A 19,608-nucleotide genomic window follows, 5' to 3' on the forward strand; every position below is an offset into this window, starting at 1 on the left:
CCGTCACGCCACTAAGCTTTAATTTTGTGCTAGTAGACAGCACACAGTTTAGATGAGTGCAATCGAGTTTGGATATTTATCTCGCGCAGCAACTTTTCGGCAAACCGGATTTCTAATAACAGGTATCTGTAAATACATCAAGTTCAGTAGAGAAATTTATTTCTGTTTAATAGTTCACGGTCCCAGAGTACAGTGAGAAACCTGCACAGCAACTTTTAGTGTTACTTTATTCTCCTTTGGTATATTTCAAACTCAGTAGTGCCCTTTGAAATCTTATATCTATTTTATACACAGTACGATATGGCTAGGGACCGTGCTTGTTGTGAGCGGACACAAGGAGAGTTGGCTGTCGTCTGTTAACAGCTGGAAGCTGCGTTGGCTACCGTCGACAAGCTTCTAGCTAATGCTCAAAGTTGCGGTGACGTTGGGGCGCCAGTGACGAGACCTGCTACACCTTTGGTGCCACTGGAATCCCCTGATGGCCCGGACGTCGCTGCGGCTTCCAATACGCAACATCTGAGCGGTCCGTCCTCACTCTCTAGTGGGTGGCAAACAGTGGTGGGTTCGCGTGTCATTGGGCGGAAGGCGAAAGAGGGAGCAGGCCGTGCGTCTTAGCAACAGGTACTAGGTGCTACCCAGTGTTGATGATAACTATGAGTCAGCACGGAATACCTCTCCTGTTGGGCCAGCGGTCTAGTTTCCTGCCCAGTCCGGACAAGTACAGAGGGTGGGTATGCTTGTTATTGGGAGCTCCAATGTTAGGTGCGTTATGGAGCCTCTCAGGAAGTTAGCAGGCAAGGCGGGAAAGAAATCCAGTGGGCATTCAGTATGCTTGCCGGGTGGTCTCATCCGTGATGTGGAGGAGGCCCTGCCGGCGGCTGTCGAGCGCACTGGGTAGTGGCACATGTCGGCACGAATGACGCCTGCCGCTTGGGTTCTGAGACCATCCTCGGCTCCTTTCAGCGTCTGACTGATTTGGTGAAGGCAAATAGCACCCCACGCGGGGTGCAGGCTAAGCTGCCTATTTGCAGTATGGTACCCAGGGTTGATAGCAGTTCTCTGGTTTGGAGCAGAGTGGAAGATCTAAACCAGAGCCTCATACGACTCTGTGATGGTATCGGATGAGAATTTTTCGACCTACGCTGTCGGATGCAGAATTTTAGCGTTCCCCTTAATAGGTTAGGCGTGCACTACACGCAGGAAGTGGTTACTAAGGTAGCGGAGTACGTGTGGAGTGCACATGGGGCTTTTTTAAGTTAGAGAACCCCTCCCTTGGGATCAAAGACGATCTTGGTCCTCGCAGATCAGAGACAGAAAAGAGTAATATGATTTTAGTAAACTGCAAGAGCATCCAAGGAAAGATACCAGAATTAGTATCGCTTACTGAAGGTTATAATGCACACACAGTATTGGGAACAGAAAGCTGGTTGAAACCTGATGTCACTGACAACGAAATAATAAGTTCAGATTGGAATCTTTATCGTAAGGATAGGTTAGTTGCCAACGGTGGCGGCTGAGCCGTGTTAAAAATTGCTGTTTTGAAGAGCGCGCCGCAGCACGTAGTGTGAAGCAGTCGCCCTCCGTTTCTGGCGGTGGCGCCGCTGCGTCAACCCCAGCTTTGGTGTCTCCCTCTGGTGGGAAAAGGGAAAGGTTGCCTGTTCACGTGCATTTAAGGGGCGCTATCAGCTCGCCAGGGAGTCAGTCTGGGTCAGTCTCTCGTCTCCAGCTTGCTAGTCTGTCTCTCGTCCGCATTTGTTAGGCAGTTAGTGTCTGTCTGTCGTTCGGAGTGCTAGTATGCCTGTCGTTCGAATCAACCTTTAAGGCCGACAAAATGAGAGTCTTTCCACTCCGCCAGTAAGAGAGCTCAGTGAGTGGTCACCCGGTCGGGGCTTAGTCCCTGCATCTGAGTCTGCGCCAGTCTGCTCGAGTTTGCTCAGGCAATGGTCATTGGCGTTTGGATCGATCGGTTGGTCGGTCGCGCACTGAGACTCAAGATGACTTGTTCGTCTTGAGCGTCGGCGCATGTGAGGTCGCCACGTGAGTCCAGTTGGCCGCGGAGTATAGCGAGGGGTAGTGACTTCGCGGTCGACACGAGAGCAACAGGAGTCAACCCACGACATCAGTCTGGCCGGTGCGAGCTGCGACGCCGTGAGACGGGAGATCGGCACGCCTTCCTGCGTCCGTTGAAGCTAGCAGCGGACGGTTCGGGAGAGCGATTTGGGGGTACTGCGCCAGGTCTTATCGAGAAATCGCAGTTTATTAGAAGTTAAGTGATTGGTGATATCTTGTTTGATTTACTCTTCTTAAATTCTACCTGTTTCCTTGGTGAGGTCACCAGACTTTTTGCTTTGGGGTCGTCCCACCATTCTTCTCCGTTTGCCCACCCGCGGAAGGTGGTTGTTTATAAATTGGTTGGTCCGTTTTTACGTCTTAGACCTCCTGGCAACAGACAACATGAACTTATCGAATCAGTTAACACAGAGGTAGGTATCAGTGATCATAAGGCTGTGACAGCATCTTTGACGACGGGTCCTGCAAGGAATGTTAAGAAAGGTTGGAAGATGTATTTGCTCAGCAAGGGTGACAGGATACAAGTTTCAGAATATCACAGTAGTCACCATCAAATATTCGGTGATGAGGACGAAGATGTGGAGAATAAATGGAAAAAATTCAAAGGCATCGTTCAATATGGCCTAGACAAGTATGTTCCGAGTAAAGTTTCAAGCGATGGGAAACATCCACCTTGGCTTAATAGACGTGTTAGAAAAGCGCTATGTAATCAAAAAACACTTCATCTCAGATTCAAGGGAAGTAAAAACTTAGCTGACAAACAAAAGCTGAACGAAGCAAAAACGAGCGTAAGGAGAGCAATGAGAGAAGCGTTCAATGATTTTGAAAGTAAGACGTTGTCAACCGACCTCAGTAAAAACCCTAAGAGATTTTGGTCGTATGTAAAATCAGTAAGTGGGTCAAAATCATCTACTCATTCTCTCAGCGACCACACCGGCACCGAAACGGAAGATAACAGAGAGAAGGCCGAAATAATGAATTCGGTCTTCCGGAGTTCTTTCACCGCGGAAGATCGTAGCACTGTCCCTCCTTTCAATCGTTGTAGGAACATCGAAATGGCAGATATTGAGATAACCGATCGTGGAATTGAAAAGCAGCTACAATCGGTTAGTACTGGAAAGCCGTCATGACCAGGTGAGATACCTACAAGATTCTATCAAGGTTATGCAACAGGACCTGCTCCCCTTCTAGCAGTAATTTATCGTAGATCGCTTGAGCAACGAAAGGTACCTAACGAATGGAAAAAAGCGCAGGTCATTCCACTTTTTAAGAAAGGCCGTAAGACAGATCCACACAATTATAGACCTATATCGTAGACGTCAATCTGTTGTAGAATTACGGAACATATTTTATGCTCAAGAATTTTGACGTTTTTGGAAAATGAACATCTCCTGTATAAAAGTTAACGTGGATTCCGCAAACAGAGATCCTGCGAAACTCAGCTCGCTCTGTACCTCCATGAGGCCCACAGCGCAGTAGACAACGGCGGTCAGGTTGATGCCGTGTTCCTTGATTTCAGTGAGGCGTCTGACACCGTCCCGCATTGCCGTTTAATGAAAAAAATACGAGCTTACGGAGTATCGGAGCAGACCTGCGATTGGATTCAAGGCTTTCTTGCAGACAGAACCCAACACGTCTCTCTTAACGGATCTAAATCAACATATGTAAAGGTAATATCCGGAGTACCACAGGGAAGTGTGATAGGGCCGTTGCTGTTTACAATACATATATAAATGATCTAGTAGAAAGCGTCGGATGATACAGCTGTCTATTCCAAAGTAGCAATGCCAGAAGATAGTAAGAATGTGCATGACAACCTGGAGAGAATTGACGAATGGTGCAGGCTCTGAGTGTTGAGCCTGAACGTAAATAAATGTAACATATTACACATACATAGGAAAAGAAATCCACTACTGTACAGCTACACTACTGGTGACAAACAGTTAGAGAAGCGTCTGCAGTTAAATATCTAGACAAACTATCCAGAGCGACCATAAGAGGAATGGCCATATAAAACAGATAGTGATAAAAGCAGACACCAGACTCAGATTCATCAGAAGAATCTTAAGGAAATGTAACTCATCCACGAAAGAAGTAGCTTATAAGGAGCTTTTTCGCCCGATTCTTGAATATTGTTCATCTATATGGGATCCCTATCAGGTAGTACTGATAGAGGAGATACAGAAGATACAACGAAGAGCGGTGCGTTTCGTCATGGGCTCGTTTAGCTGGCGAGAGAGCGTTACGGAGATGCTAAACAAACTCCACTGGCGGACGTTAAAAGAGAGGCGTTATGCATCACGAAGAGATTTACTATTGAAATGTCGGGACAGCAGTTTTCAGGAGGAGTCGGACAACATATCACTTCCCCCCACAAACGTCTCGTGTATTGATACGAGGAGAAAATTCGAGAAATTAGAGCCAGTACATAGGCTTACCGACAATCATTCTTCCCATGCACTATTCGCGAGTGGAACAGGATTGGAGGGATCAGTTAGTGGTGCCGAAAGTACCCTCCACCACACACCATTAGATAGCTTGCGGTCACTCGTTGAACATTTATTTTAAGTGTTGGCCAACTCCGTTCACCCGTCGTTACAATGGTTCTAAATAAAATTATCAGTCCCTACCACGCATATGATCTCACCCATAAATAGATCTGTGTTAAAGTTCAGATAACTGCGAAAAATAATAGAAGTCTGGTATCTTCAACCTATGATACACAGTAGCAAGCTTTGCGAGTAGCCTTGTACTCCACACTGTTTCTTATCACCACTCCAATATTTAATGACACCTGTATTGTCACGAGAGTGACAAATCAATTGCAAACCCGGACAAGTCGGACTCTTACCGACACTACCTCAATAAACCCCTACAATATGCTTCATTCGACGCATTTCATGACTACCCATTTCACTTAGGAAAACTTTTTTTCTATCTCTAGCAACAGAATTCCAGTTCTCTTCTTCTATCTGCTTAATGATCAGCTACTCGTAGCGTGCAACCAATGCTAAGCAACTTCCTTAACTATCGTCTTTACAACTAGTTATACCACTAACTCAAAATTTCAAAGTCAAGGAGCCCTAATTCCCTCCAAAAATAAGCGTCCAGTATTTATCCTCGGCAAGCCCACTTAAGAGTGCTATAAAGCAGCTGTGACCTCACTCACGGTACCAGTTCTTTCTGTTCACATCATAGTTAAACTCAGACTACCATATAAGCCATATAATTCCATTTTGAATTTTTTAGGTTGGTAAATGAACAGCGCTGACCACGCTTTAAACAGTGACTGTATCTCCGCTCGTAGCCACTCGCCATTAGATAGCGGCCTGCTCGCTGGCTGCCCCTCAACATCTCTACCGCGTGGCAGCGCGGTGTGTGATCACCTTTGGTCACACCCTCTGTCGTGACGTAATCTCTCACAAGTTATTCATTCTAAAAGATCATAAATAGAACAAACGTACACTGAAGAGCCAAAGAAACTGGTACACCTATCTAATATCGTGTAGGGCTCCTGCAAGAACGCAGAAGTGCCGAAACACGACGTGGAATGGACTCGAGTAATGTCTGAAGTAGTGGTGGATGGAACTGACACCATCACTCCTGCAGGGCTGTCCATAAATCCGTAAGAGTACTAGGGGGTGGAGATGTCTTCTGAACAGCGTGCTGCAAGGCATCCCAGATATGCTCAGTAATGTTCAGCTCTGGGGAGTTTTGGGGCCAGCGGAAGTGTTTAAACTGAGAAGGATGTTCCTAGAGCCACTGTGTAGCAATTTTGGACGCGTGGTGTGACGCATTGACCTGCTGGAATCGCCCAAGTCCGTCGGAATGCACAATGGACATGAATGAGTGCAGGTGATCAGAGAGGATGCTTACGTACGTATCACCTGTCAGAGTCGTATGTAGACTTATCAGGGATCCCATATCACTCCTACTGCACACGTCCCACACCATGACTGTGCCACCACCAACTTGAACAGTCCTCTGCAGACATTCAGGGTCCAAGGATTCATGAGGTTGTCTCCATACCCGTACACGTCCATCCGCTCGATACAATTTGAAACGAGACTCGTCCGACCAGGCAACATGTATCCGGTCATTAACAGTCCAATGTCGCGGTTGACGGACTCAGATGTGGTGTAAAGCTTTGTGACGTGCAGTCATCATAGATACACAAGCGGGCCTTCAGCTCCGAAAGTCCATATCGACCATGTTTCGTTGAATTGTTTGCGCGCTGGCACTTGTTGATGGTCCAGCATTGAAATTTACAGCAATTTGCGGAAGGGTTGCACTTCTGTCACGCTGAACGATTTTCTTCAGTCATCGTTGGCCTCATTGTTGCAGGATCTCTTTCCGGCCGCAGCGATGTCGGAGATTTGATGTTTTCCGGATTTCTGATATTCACGGTACACTCGTGAAATGGACGTACGGGAAAATCCCCACTTCATCGCTACGTCGGAGATGCTGTGTCCCATCACTCGTGCTCCGACTATAAAACCACGTTCAAACTCACTTAAATCTTGGTAACCTGCCATTGTAGCAGCAGTAACCGAACAACTGTACCAGACACTTGTCGTTTTATGTAGGCGTTGCCGACCGCAGCGCCGTATTCTGCCTGTCGACATATCTCTGTATTTGAATACAGATGCCTATTCCAGTTTTTTTGGGGCTTCAGTGTATGATACCTGAAAACTAAGAATTGCCATTCCACATATTAGTAAAACATTATAAATACTGCTGTGTCATACTATGAAGAGTTGAAGAGAGATTAGATCCATAGAGCACATTACATTTCTAAGTGGCACATTACACAGTCAGCCAACGGAAGATGCAACGTCGGCTGACAGTGACTTCTTTCTACGCCCGACGGGGGCGGCAGAAGTTCTGAGGAACCGAGTTCCTGTCCAGCATTCGGCGATCGTGTAACCCCCCCCCCCCCCTACCCGGCAGTCTTCCCACCCTCTGTCATCGCCCAATCCAGCAGACGCGAAATTCGGCGGAGATAGTGTGGGATGGGGGTGGGGAGCGATAAAGGTGTAAAGGAGGCGCGATGTAGCGAAGACTTTAATTCTGCAAATATCAACTGAAGATAACGCCAAGGTACGCTGTAGAAACATCGTCTTATGTAAACTTCTGTACCTGGCTGCACACACAACAGATGGTGACAGATTGTCACCGAAAGGTAGGATTCCGCACCCGAGTCCCAGTCTGGCCCATACGCGTAGTTTCAATCTGCCAGGAAGTGTCATGGGCGACTTTGTCTGAAATCCGTAATCATGGAATAATAAACAAAGATCGACAGCCTGAAAAAAGTGATTTTCTGTAATTCGTTACCTCCTGTAAGATGGTATGCAACAGGAATTAAAAACAATGGGTGCTATTGCAAAAAAACTGTTTTGTGGAAGGAGGAATATTTTCTGTGGTGCATTGAACTGACAATTAAGGAAAAGATTACTGAAGTGTTTTCTATGGAGTATTGCACTGTGTGGTGCCGAAACATGGACACTTGCGGATGAGAGGAGAAATGCTTAGAAGCTTTTGGAAAGTTGATCTACAGAAGAAAGTGAGATGTGAAATTGACAGATAAAATAAAAAGTTTGACTGTGTGACACATGGTGAACGAGAAAAGACAAATACTGGAAAGGAAAAGGGGAGAAAAATTTGACTAGGAAATGATGTACCAGAGGGAATAGCGATTGCGAAGGCCAACGGAAAAAGAAGAAGATAATAATTAACTAATGTCATCAAGGTAAGTGCAACATACGCACCTACGAAAAGGAAGGCGGAGAACCGGGGTGAATGGAGAATACTCAACTTGCAGTGATGGTCCCGCCTAATGGGCAGAACACATCACCATCATCATCTTAATTAATTCAGATTTAGGTTTTCTGGGGTTTCCAGAGAGACTGAAATATGCCGTTGACAAACCCCCCCTCTATAGGAAAGGTGATTTCATTGAGAAAGTGATGTATTCTGGAATAGCACCTCAACTTAGTAAGAAAATATCCTCAGCATATCACAGTTTGAGATTCAAAGGAGATGCTCTCATGAAAATTCCGTTTACATGTTCACTGACCAGATTTTAAAAGCGTTTACAAGCGTTAAATAAAAAAACAGCACCAGTTGGTATTTCCTGCGACCTATGTAAGGCATTTTACTGCGTGAATCACATTATTCTCTTAGATAAATTAAAGTTTTATGGGAATGATGGTATAGCAAACTAATGGATGATTTCGAAAAAAAAATGGTTCAAATGGCTCTGAGCACTATGGGACTTAACTTCTGAGGTCATCAGTCTCCTAGAACTTAGAACTACTTAAACCTATCTTACCTAAGGACATCACACACATCCATGCCCGAGGCAGGATTCGAACATGCGACCGTAGCGGTCGCGCGGTTCCAGACTGTAGCGCCTAGACCCGCTCGGAGATGATGTCACATCTAACCAAAAGACTGCAGGAAATTTTACTTAGTAAGTCAGCCAATATAGTTCAGGGCCGTAATTCTGACTGCTGAGAAATCACATATGGTGTTCCCCAAGGCTCAATCTTTGGTTCACTATTGTATGAAACGATCACCCCTCTAACATACAACTAGCAGAATCAGTTCTTTTTGCAGCTCACACAAGTATTACTATGAATTGAAGCATATCTACAGCAAGAGAAGAAATGATAAACAATGTTCTTAACAATGTCATTGACTAGTTTTCTGCGAAAGGTCTCGCCCTCAGTTTTAAAAAGATACAAAACATTCAGTTCTGCACAGTTCTTAGAAACTAAGAGCTTCTTTAGACTCAAGTCTTTTACACCCGGCAGAAGTGAACACACTTTGTTACCTATTAATCTATTTGTCCACATATGTTGCCATTATTAGTCTACCCGTCTCCATACTGCCTACCTGTTGCTCAAGACCTCTCGAATTATTGACAGCACTTTCCCATGTTTCCCCTTCGTAAGCAGAAAATGGCTCTCCTTCGACTTTGTGGGCCTGTGAGATATATTCCCAAGATTACTTGTAGTGACTCCATTGAATTTGAAATGCATTTTTTTGAGTCATCAGTCTTTTAATTGTGTTGATGCGGCCCGCCACGAATTTCTCTGCTATGGTTACCTCCATCTCAGAGTAACACTTGCAACCTACGTCCTCAGTTACTTGATGGATGTTGAAAGGTGGCTACACTGAGCCACTGCGCCAGAGATTGCGCCAAAGAGTATTATTAAGCCGCCTCCACAGTGCCTGTTAAGAACTCGTAGAAGACAGTGCTTGTCGAGAGCTCGTAGTAGTCAGTGCCTGTTAAGAACTCGTAGAAGTCAGTGCGTGGGCAGAGCTCGTAGTAGACAGTTCGTGTTGAGATGTGCGAGTGGGTAAGGCTTGTCGAGATGTTGTAGTGGAGAGTGTTGTTCCATGTTTTATGCAGTTATTTGATGAGAGAGATTGCAGATGTTATTCTAATGAAGATATTGTAACGATCAGAGTGCTTTTCGTCAATATATATGCAGGTAAAATATTGCGTGATTTTTTTATTATTTCCATGTTTTAAATAATGCGTCATGACAGGTTCAGTCAACAAAGCATCTGGCTTGTGTTCTTGTATTAGAGAGTAATTCTGGTTTTCCTGAGTAATTATGGTATTTTTATTTCCTTTAGTTACTTCTGTATAAATGGTATTTAAAAATTCTTGTCTTATTGAAGAAGAACCGTGCCAGATGTACGTTGAGTCACACTCCCACATACAGAACTTTGGTTTAGTAGGTTTTATAGTTGCTGGGGACTTAATTAATTAATTGTGTTAACGTTTCATTCTTGTTGTTGTTCTTTGCAGTCAGATAGCGTAATAATACTAGTCAGGGCCAACCGTTTACGAAACAGCGTAATCGGACATACAGCTACGAAAAATATAAAAAAATATTTTCAATCATATTTAATTAAGCCCCCATGCAATGTATATTTCAATTTCTTTCTCTACAATTTTCACCCTCTACAGCTCCCTATAGTACCGTGCAGGTTATTCCCTGATGTCTTAACAGATGTCCTATCATCCTGTCCCTTCTTCTTGTCAGACTTTTCCATACATTCCTTCCCTCTCCGATACCACGCAGAACCTCTTCATTCCTTACCTTATCACTCGACTTAATTTTCACTATTCGTCTGTTGCACAACATCTCAAATACTTCGATTATCTTCTGTTCCTGTTTTCCCCCAGTCCATGATTCACTACCACAAAATACTGTGCTTAAGTCGTACAGTACGTTCTCAGAAATTTCTTCCTCGGATTATGGCCTGTGTTTGACTTCTGTTAGCGAGAAATGCCAATTCTATCCTGCTCTTGATGTCCTCCTTACTCTATCCGTCATGGGTTATTTTGCTGCCTAGGTAGCAGGAATCCTTATCTTAATTTACTTCGTGACCATCAATCCTGATGTTGAGTTTCTCGCTGTTTCTATTTCTGCTGCTTCTCGTTACTTTCATCTTTCTTGCCGGCCGAAGTGGCCGTGCGGTTAAAGGCGCTGCAGTCTGGAACCGCAAGACCGCTACGGTCGCAGGTTCGAATCCTGCCTCGGGCATGGATGTTTGTGATGTCCTTAGGTTAGTTAGGTTTAACTAGTTCTAAGTTCTAGGGGACTAATGACCTCAGCAGTTGAGTCCCATAGTGCTCAGAGCCATTTGAACAATTTCATCTTTCTTCAGTTTACTCTCAGTCCATATTCTGTACTCATTAGATGTCCGCCCCCGGTATCTGAGTAGTCAGCACGACAGAATTTCAATCCTAAGGGCCCGGGTTCGATTCCCGGCTGGGTCGGAGATTTTCTCCGATTAGAGACTGAGTGTTGTGTTGTCCTAATCATCATCATTTCATCCCCATCGAAGCGCAAGTCACCGGCGTCAGGTCGAAAGACTTGCGAACGGTCTACCATTCCATTCAGCAGATTCTGTAATCATTTTTCACTTTCAGTGAGGATAGCAATGTTATCAGCGAATCTTATCCTTAATATCCTTTCACCCTGAATTTTAATCCCACTCTTGAACATTTCCTTCATTGCCTCTTCGATGTATAGATTAAACAGTAGCGGCGAAAAACTACATCCCTGTCTTACACCATTCTCAATCCAAACTTCCGTTCTTGGTCTTGTACTCTTATTGTTCCCTCTTGGCTCTTGTGTATGTTGTATATTACCAGTTTCCCCCTACAGATTATCCATATTTTCTTCGGGATTTCCAACATTTTGTACCATTTGACGTTGCCGAACGCTTTTTCCAGGTCCACAAATTCAATGAACGTATCTTGATTTTTCTTTGGCATTGCTTCCATTTTCAAGCGCAACGTCAGAACTGTGTCCTCGTGCCTTTACCTTTCCTAAAGGCAAACTGATCATCATCTAACACATCCTCAATTTTCTTTTCCCTTCTTCTGTATATTATTCTTATCAGCAACTTGGATGTATGTGATGTTAAGCTGATTATGCGATAATTATCGCAGATCACACAAGTTTTATAATCAATCCAAGCATATCTACAGCAAGAGAAGAAATGATAATGTTCTTAACAATGTCACTGACTAGTTTTCTGCGAAAGGTCTCGCCCTCAATTTTAAAAAGATACAACATACTCAGTTCTGCACAGTTCTTGGAAACTAAGAGATTCTTTCGACTCAGCTCTTTTACACCCGGCAGAAGTGAACACACTTTATTACCGGTTAATGTGTTTGTCTACATATGTTGCCATTATTAGTCTTCCCATCTCCGTACTGCCTATCTATTGCCCAAGGCCTCTCGAATTATTGACGGCACTTTCCCAGTCTTCGGAATTGTGTGGATGACATTTTTTCTAAATTCAGATGGTACATCGCCAGACTCATACGTTCTACACACCAACGCGAATAGTCGTTTAGTTTCCTGTTCCCCCAATGATTTTAGAAATTCTGATGAAATGTTATCTACCGCTTCTGCCTTATTCCACCTTAAGTCTTACAAAGTTCTTGTACATTCTGATACTAATAATGGATCCCCTATCTCTTCTAAATTGGCTCCTGTTGCTTCTTCTATCACGTCATCAGACAAGTCTTCAATGTACTCTTTTCATCTATCCGCTCTCTCCTCTGCATTTAACAATGGAATTCCCATTCCACTCTAAATGTTACCGCCCTTGCACTTAATATCACCGAAGGTTGTTTTGACTTTCCTGTATGCTGAATCAGTCCTCAATCATTTCTTTTTCGATTTCTTTACATTTTTCACGCAGCTGTTTCGTCTTAGCTTCCCTGCACTTCCTATTTATTACATTCCTCAGCGACTAGTATTTCTGTATTCGTGAACTTCCCTGAACATTTTTGTTCTTCCTTTTTTCATCGATAAACTGGAGTATTTCTTCTGTTACCCATGGTTTCACTGCAGTTACCCTCCTAGTGTCTATCTTTTTGTTTCCAATTTTTGTGATTGCCCTTTTTAGAGATGTCCATTCGTCTTCAACTGAACTGCCTACTCAGCTGTTTCTTATTGCAGAATTTCAAGCACATCTCTTCATTCTTTAGTACTTGTGTATCCCACGTAACTTGCGTATGGACTTACAAGTCGTAAAAGTATTGTCTTCCGCATCAGTCTCGGGATTTTTAGTGGCTCTCCCTGTTTCTGTTTATGTGCGCAGACAACGGTTACCAATGAAGCTACAACTCTCAGGGTAGCCTCAAGATGCTGTCTCAAAATGTCGGGTGGCATCCTGTACGGAAATGTGGCGATACTAGTAATCTAGAGCTTATATCAGTTTCTCGTTCGGACACTGTTGTTATGTGGACACTGAATGGGGGAAAATATCTCATTGTTGCAAGACGATTATAAATTTTATTATACACATTTTATTCAAACAAAGCCATAATTGTACTAGAGTGGGCAAAAGAAGATACCTGACAGCTGGCAGCGCAGTTGCTAGCTTTCACCTGCTACGTGCAAACGGCTACAGGCGAAAACAGTAGCCGTCTACGGAGCTGTGACAACGCTCGTAGCAGGTTACAAAATCGCTTTCCTTTATTGGTTGAGGTAGGGCTGCAAAGCTGTCCACCCAGCCCACTACAACTGTCAGGCGACACGGTGACTCAGCTGTAGTTAAATCACAATCACAAGTCCCGAATTGTATGTCCCATACAAAATAAATACACAATGTCCTGTTTTACACCCTATACTGACAACACCAGATTGGCAGGAACCGCGAACTGGTACCAACTGCAGCTGCAAAGTTTACGAGGGTTCAGTAATCTAGGGTAAAAAATCACACTGAGATCGTGATACCAACCTACCTGTTGCCTTTTGACGGACACCCACAGTAAGTTAACACTTCCTGGTGATGCAGTTTTATGATCAGTACCCCTTTAAGCCCCAGTTACAAGAGCGTCTCTCTTGTCTCATTCTACTATACGTGACCTGTGACTCTACTGCAGCGCCTCCGGTGTTTTTTTCTCTACTGAGTCTCCCCTGTCACGAATGTTCCTGTTTATACGCCAGCACCAAAATTGTGGATATACCGAGAGCTGTCGGTTGTCCAGTTTCGCTCCTGAACGGTGAAAGTCAAGTTATAAGGAACCAACCTTTTCACAATAATAATAATAATAATAATAATAATAATAATAATAATAATAATTATATCGTATTAACAAGCAATGACAATAGAGATTATTAATAACCAAAGCAAAGTTCATAGTATATATTCTTGGCCAAGGTCACACTGTAAAATCTCATCGCCACACACCTAAAAACGGAAAGAATAGGAAAAGTGTCGCCCAAACATATCAAAACATCTAAATTTATCTGCTCGATAAAAAGAATACACTGAAGGGCCAAAGAAACTAGTACACGTGCCTAATATCGTGTAAGACCCCCATGAGCACACAGAAGTGTCGCAACAACGACGTGGCGTGGACTCGACAAATGTCTTAAGTAAAACTGGATGGAATTGGCACCATGAATCCTGCAGGGCTATCCATAAATCTGTAAGAGTACGAACACGTTGCAAGGCATCCGAGATATGCTCCATAATGTACATGTCTGTGGACGCTTACGTACGTGTCACCTGTCAGAGACGTATCTAGACGTATCAGGGGTCCCATATCACTCCAACTGCACACGCCCCACGCCGTTACAGAACCACCAAAGCCTGAACAGTCATCTGCTAGGATGCAAGGTTCATGGATTTATGAGGTTGTCTCCATACTCGTACACGTTCATCCGCTGGATACTGTTTGAAACGAGACTCGTCTGACCAGGCATCAACAGTCCAATGTTGGTGTTTCTGGGCCCGGCGGGGCGTAGAGCTTTGTGTCGTGCAGTCATCAAGGGTACAAGAGTGGGTCTTCGGCTCCGAAAGCCCATATCGAAGACATTTCGTTGAATGGTTCACACGATGACATTCGTTGATGGCCCAGCATTGACATCTACAGCGATTTGCGGAAGGGTTGCACCTCTGTCACGTTGTACGATTCTCTTCAGTTGTCGTTGTTCCCGTTCTTGTAGGATCTTTTTCCGGCTGCAGTGATGTCGGAGATTTGATGTTTTACTGGATTCCTGATATTCATGGTACACTCATAAAATGGTCTTACGGGAAAATCCGCCCTTCATCGCTGTCTTGGAGGTGCTGTGTCCTATCGCTCGTGCGCCGACTATAACACCACGTTCAAACTCACTTACATCTTAATAACCTGCCATTCTAGCCGCAGTAACCGATATAACAATTGCGCCATACACTTGTTGTCCTTTTGTATTTGAATACTCATGACTATACCAGTTTCTTGGCCGCTTCAGTGTATTACAAACGATACTTAGAAGCCAGTAAATAGCGCCTTTGCATCTTGTTTTCCTTCAAAGTTCGAAATAATAAATAAAATTATTTTTTCATTATACATGTTAGATTTTTTAAATTTTGAAGCAGTTTTAATGGGAACTGACTATCTTTTTACTTTGCCTTTTTATGCCTAATATAGGTTTCTTCTTTGTCGACGTACTGTGAAACAGTAGTACCTTTTTGCTCTCAGCTGCTGCGTGTCATTTCTAAGAAAATACTAGCAGAAAAAAAATACTAGGTCTTCATATAACATCTGCAGTGTGTTGCGGAAAAAAAAGGACTGAGAAGAAACAGAAGCATGAAATCCTATACTAGCTGGACCGGAATAGGTTAACGTCTGCCGTTAGCAGACGCTGCCATACAGCCCTATTTCTGCGCATGCGCGATCTGCAGCCTACTCAGAATTTCAGAAGGATAGTTCGGCGCAGTTAATTCATGGCTGACGTCATGACCAACTCGTGATGCGATTGCCGGCAGATTTATACACAAGCACCTGATTCACAGCCACAATGAGTACTCCATTTTGACCAGAAAGTCGCTCGCATACATCGGTTTTTTAAGTGGTTGTGAAGGTAGGCTGATTAAATTCCCGACTGTCGAAAATCAAAGATCAAAGGCAGTCACTACGCACTAGTTCATCCCACAATTCCAAGAGTACCATCGCATAATAACAAACAAAAATCCAGGAGGTTCGCGACGGATAAAGTGGCTGAAATTTAATCATTGGAGGATCAACGCCTCTATCGACTCAACCCAAGCGCCGCCACTCTATGTGTTTGCGGAGAGGAGGAACGTCCAGACCAAGTATTTGTCTTCAGAAGTCGTACATATGAACGTCATCGCAAGTAACGTTCGGGCTCTTGGTCATCAGTTCCCAAGCCTTGTTAGCATCCAACGACATAGCAACGTATAACTATTGTCCAAGTTCGTCAGCAGTGCCAAAATCGAGGTTCATGTCCCTGCGCTGTTAAAATACTGCTCAGTTAAGTGGCCGTATCCTCACATGCTACTCTGCAGAATATGGAGAGCTCAGCCTCTAAATGTATGTCACTATGAACCTCCCGAATACTGTTGAATCTATAAGTGTGGCCGTGTTATACAACTCCGGTTCTGTTTAGATAGTACCTAAAGAACATACAAAGAACATTTTATTGTTAATTTAGATATATAGTCATTAATATGGACTGAACTGGGAATATTCCAGATGTGTACCGACGGTGATTTATAATTTCTTATTGTGTTACCAGTATGATTTTTATAATATACTCCCACTGCGTATCCAGTGTTCCATTTTTGTCTTCTTTACTCGTTTTAGCATACTCTGACTGTAAATCATGTTTTACGCCGAATCACTGCTTGCTAATTCTATGTAACCTCGTACCAGAGTACCAGAGTACGACTTAAAATAATGTCTACCATGCACCGTCAAAACAAATTATAATACGATATTTCATGTGTTGAGATGGCTGTATGGGGACGTTCCAAAAGCTATTTAACTAAAGAAAAATTCGTGACTGGCAACCAGATTTAGGATTTCTGCCATTTGCTAAATGCCGGGACGGTAGAGAAGGTGATGGATGATTTCCTTCTCCAGTCTGAGCTTATGTTCCGTTTCTAATGGCCTCGTGATATATTTTCTGTGTTTTGGGTTAACTGAACCATGATGCAAACAGTCAACAGTTTGGTGTAAAATGATGCGTAGAGAGAAATCTCGATATAAAAGTTTGGCCATGATTTAAAATTATTTTACAGTGGCCACACAGGTGTAAAACTTACAGTAAGGGAATCGTGACACCAATTATAGACAAAATAGAATATAAAATGGAACATAACAGAAATTGGGAAGCTCCCACCTGGAAAATGCGTTTGTGCAACAACAAATGGACCATGAAATTTCTCATACACACATTAATACCTCGTATGACATCAAAAACAGATTTATACAGGGTGAGTCACTAACTATTGCCATCTAGAATAACTCCGAAAGTATGACAGTAGCTGAAAAGTTTGTGGGACAGTTGTTGCATGGGATAACGGCGGCCATAATATGACGTTGGTGTTTTGTTGCTAAGTGGGGTCGCTTCAGAGATATGAAGGTCAACTTTGTTTCTTTTTTTTTTTAATGGGATGCTATAGTTTGGTACTTTTTTCCGATACCGGCTATTGAGACGAATCCAATAATGTGTAGCTGTAAGCTCTTTGAAGGTCAACGAAGGTCAAAAAGGTGGCATGAACGTCCATTTAGAGAAGGTGTTCGAAGTGATGACTATTCGTATCAATGCAGTGCTGCAATCTTCTTATCATGGATTCCATTGAAGAGTTTCTAACAAATAGGACACAGCACATCATTCTGCACGGAGAGAAGTCTTCAGATGTAAAAGTAACTTCAATTGACTCCTAGGGGATTGTTATAGGACCATTACCTCTCACAATAAACGTACATAAACAAGATAGGAGATAACGTCGGAAGTTTCCTGAGGTTTTTCGCCGATGATGCTGTTGTATACAGAAACGTCGCAACGCCAAAAAATTGTAGAAAATGCAGGAAGTTGTGCAGAGGAGCGACGCTTTGTGCAGAAAATGGCAGTTGACCGTCAACTAGAGTTGTGCACTACCAGACCTACGGCTCGGTAATTTTGGTATATTACACAGATGACGTAGTAAATGATAAGATTATCGGTAGTATTGATAACATTGGTAAGAAAAGTGTATTTTATATCCTTACGAAATACAAACTGCGCTTTATAAGTAATATGAAGTAATCTGTCGCTTAACTACTGCGCTTTTATGTAACCACAGCAATTACTTTTGGTGCAAGTACAGTTTACATACACAGACGCTACATACACACACACACATTCACACTCACACACACACACACACACACACACACACACACACACACACACACACACACACACATATATATATATATATATATATATATATATATATATATATATATATATGATGGTCTATTGATAGTGACCAGGCCAAATATCTCACGAAATAAGTATCAAACGGAAAAACTCAAAGAACGAAACTCGTCTAGCTTGAAGGGGGAAACCAGATGGCGCTATGGTTGGCCCGCTAGATGACGCTGCCATAGGTCAAACGGATGTCAACTGCGTTTTTTTTTTAGATAGGAACCCCCATTTTTTATTACATATTCGTGTAGTACGTAAAGAAATATGTATGTTTTAGTGGACCACTTTTTTCGCTTTGTGATAGATGGCACTGTAATAGTCACAAACGTATAAGTAGGTGGTATCACGTAACATTCCGCCAGTGCGGACGGTATTCTTCGTGATACATTACCCGTGTTAAAATGGACCGTTTACCAATTGCGGAAAAGGTCGATATCGTGTTGGTGTATGGCTATTGTGATCAAAATGCCCAGCGGGTATGTGTTATGTATGCTGCTCGGTATCCTCGACGACATCATCCAAGTGTCCGGACTGTTCGGCGGATAGTTACGTTATTTAAGGAAACAGGAAGGCCGGCCCGTGTGGCCGAGCGGATCTAAGCGCTTCAATCTGGAACTGCGCGACCGCTACGGTCGCAGGTTCGAATCCTGCCTCGGGCATGGATGTGTGTGATGTCCTTAGGTTAGTTAGGTTTGAGTAGTTCTAAGTTCTATGGGACTGATGAACTCAGATTTTAAGTCCCATAGTGCTCAGAGCCATTTGAACCATTTGAAACAGGAAGTGTTCAGCCACGTGTGAAACGCCAACCACGACCTGCAACAAATGATGATGCCCAAGTAGCTGTTTTAACTGCTGTCGCGGCTAATCTGCACATCAGTAGCAGACAAACTGGGCGAGAATCGGGAATCTCAAAAACGTCGGTGTTGAGAATGCTACATCAGCATCGATTGCACCCGTACCATATTTCTATGCACTAGGAATTGCATGACGACAACTTTGAACGTCGTGTACAGTTCTGCCACTGGGCACAAGAGAAATTAAGGGACGATGACAGATTTTTTGCATGCGTTCTGTTTAGCGACGAAGCGTCATTCACCAAAAGCGGTAACGTAAACCGGCGTAATATGCACTATTGGGCAACGGAAAATCCACGATGGCTGCGACAAGTGGAACATCAGCGACCTTGGAGGGTTAATGTATGGTGCGGCATTATGGGAGGAAGGATAATTGGCCCCCATTTTATCGATGGCAATCTAAATGGAGCAATGTATGCTGATTTCCTACGTAATGTTCTACCGATGTTACTACAAGATGTTTCACTCCATGACAGAATGGCGATGTACTTCCAACATGATGGATGTCCGACACATAGCTCGCGTGCGGTTGAAGCGGTATTGAATAGCATATTTCATGACAGGTGGATTGGTCGTCGAAGCACCATACCATGGCCCGCACGTTCACCGGATCTGACTTCCCCGCATTTATTTCTGTGCGAAAGGTTGAAGGATATTTGCCATAGAGAACCACCGACAACGCCTGACAACATGCGTCAGCGCATTGTCAATGCATGTGCGAACATTACGGAAGGCGAACTACTCGCTGTTGATAGGAATGTCCTTACACGTATTGCCAAATGCATTGAGGTTGACGGACATCATTTTGAGCATTTATTGTATTAATGTGGTATTTACAGGTAATCACGCTGTAACAGCATGCGTTCTCAGAAATGATAAGTTCACAAAGGTACATGTATCACATTGGATCACCTGAAATAAAATGTTCAAAC

The sequence above is a fragment of the Schistocerca serialis genome, chromosome 7, assembly GCF_023864345.2.
Source record: "Schistocerca serialis cubense isolate TAMUIC-IGC-003099 chromosome 7, iqSchSeri2.2, whole genome shotgun sequence".
Taxonomy (NCBI): Eukaryota; Metazoa; Arthropoda; class Insecta; order Orthoptera; family Acrididae; genus Schistocerca; species Schistocerca serialis.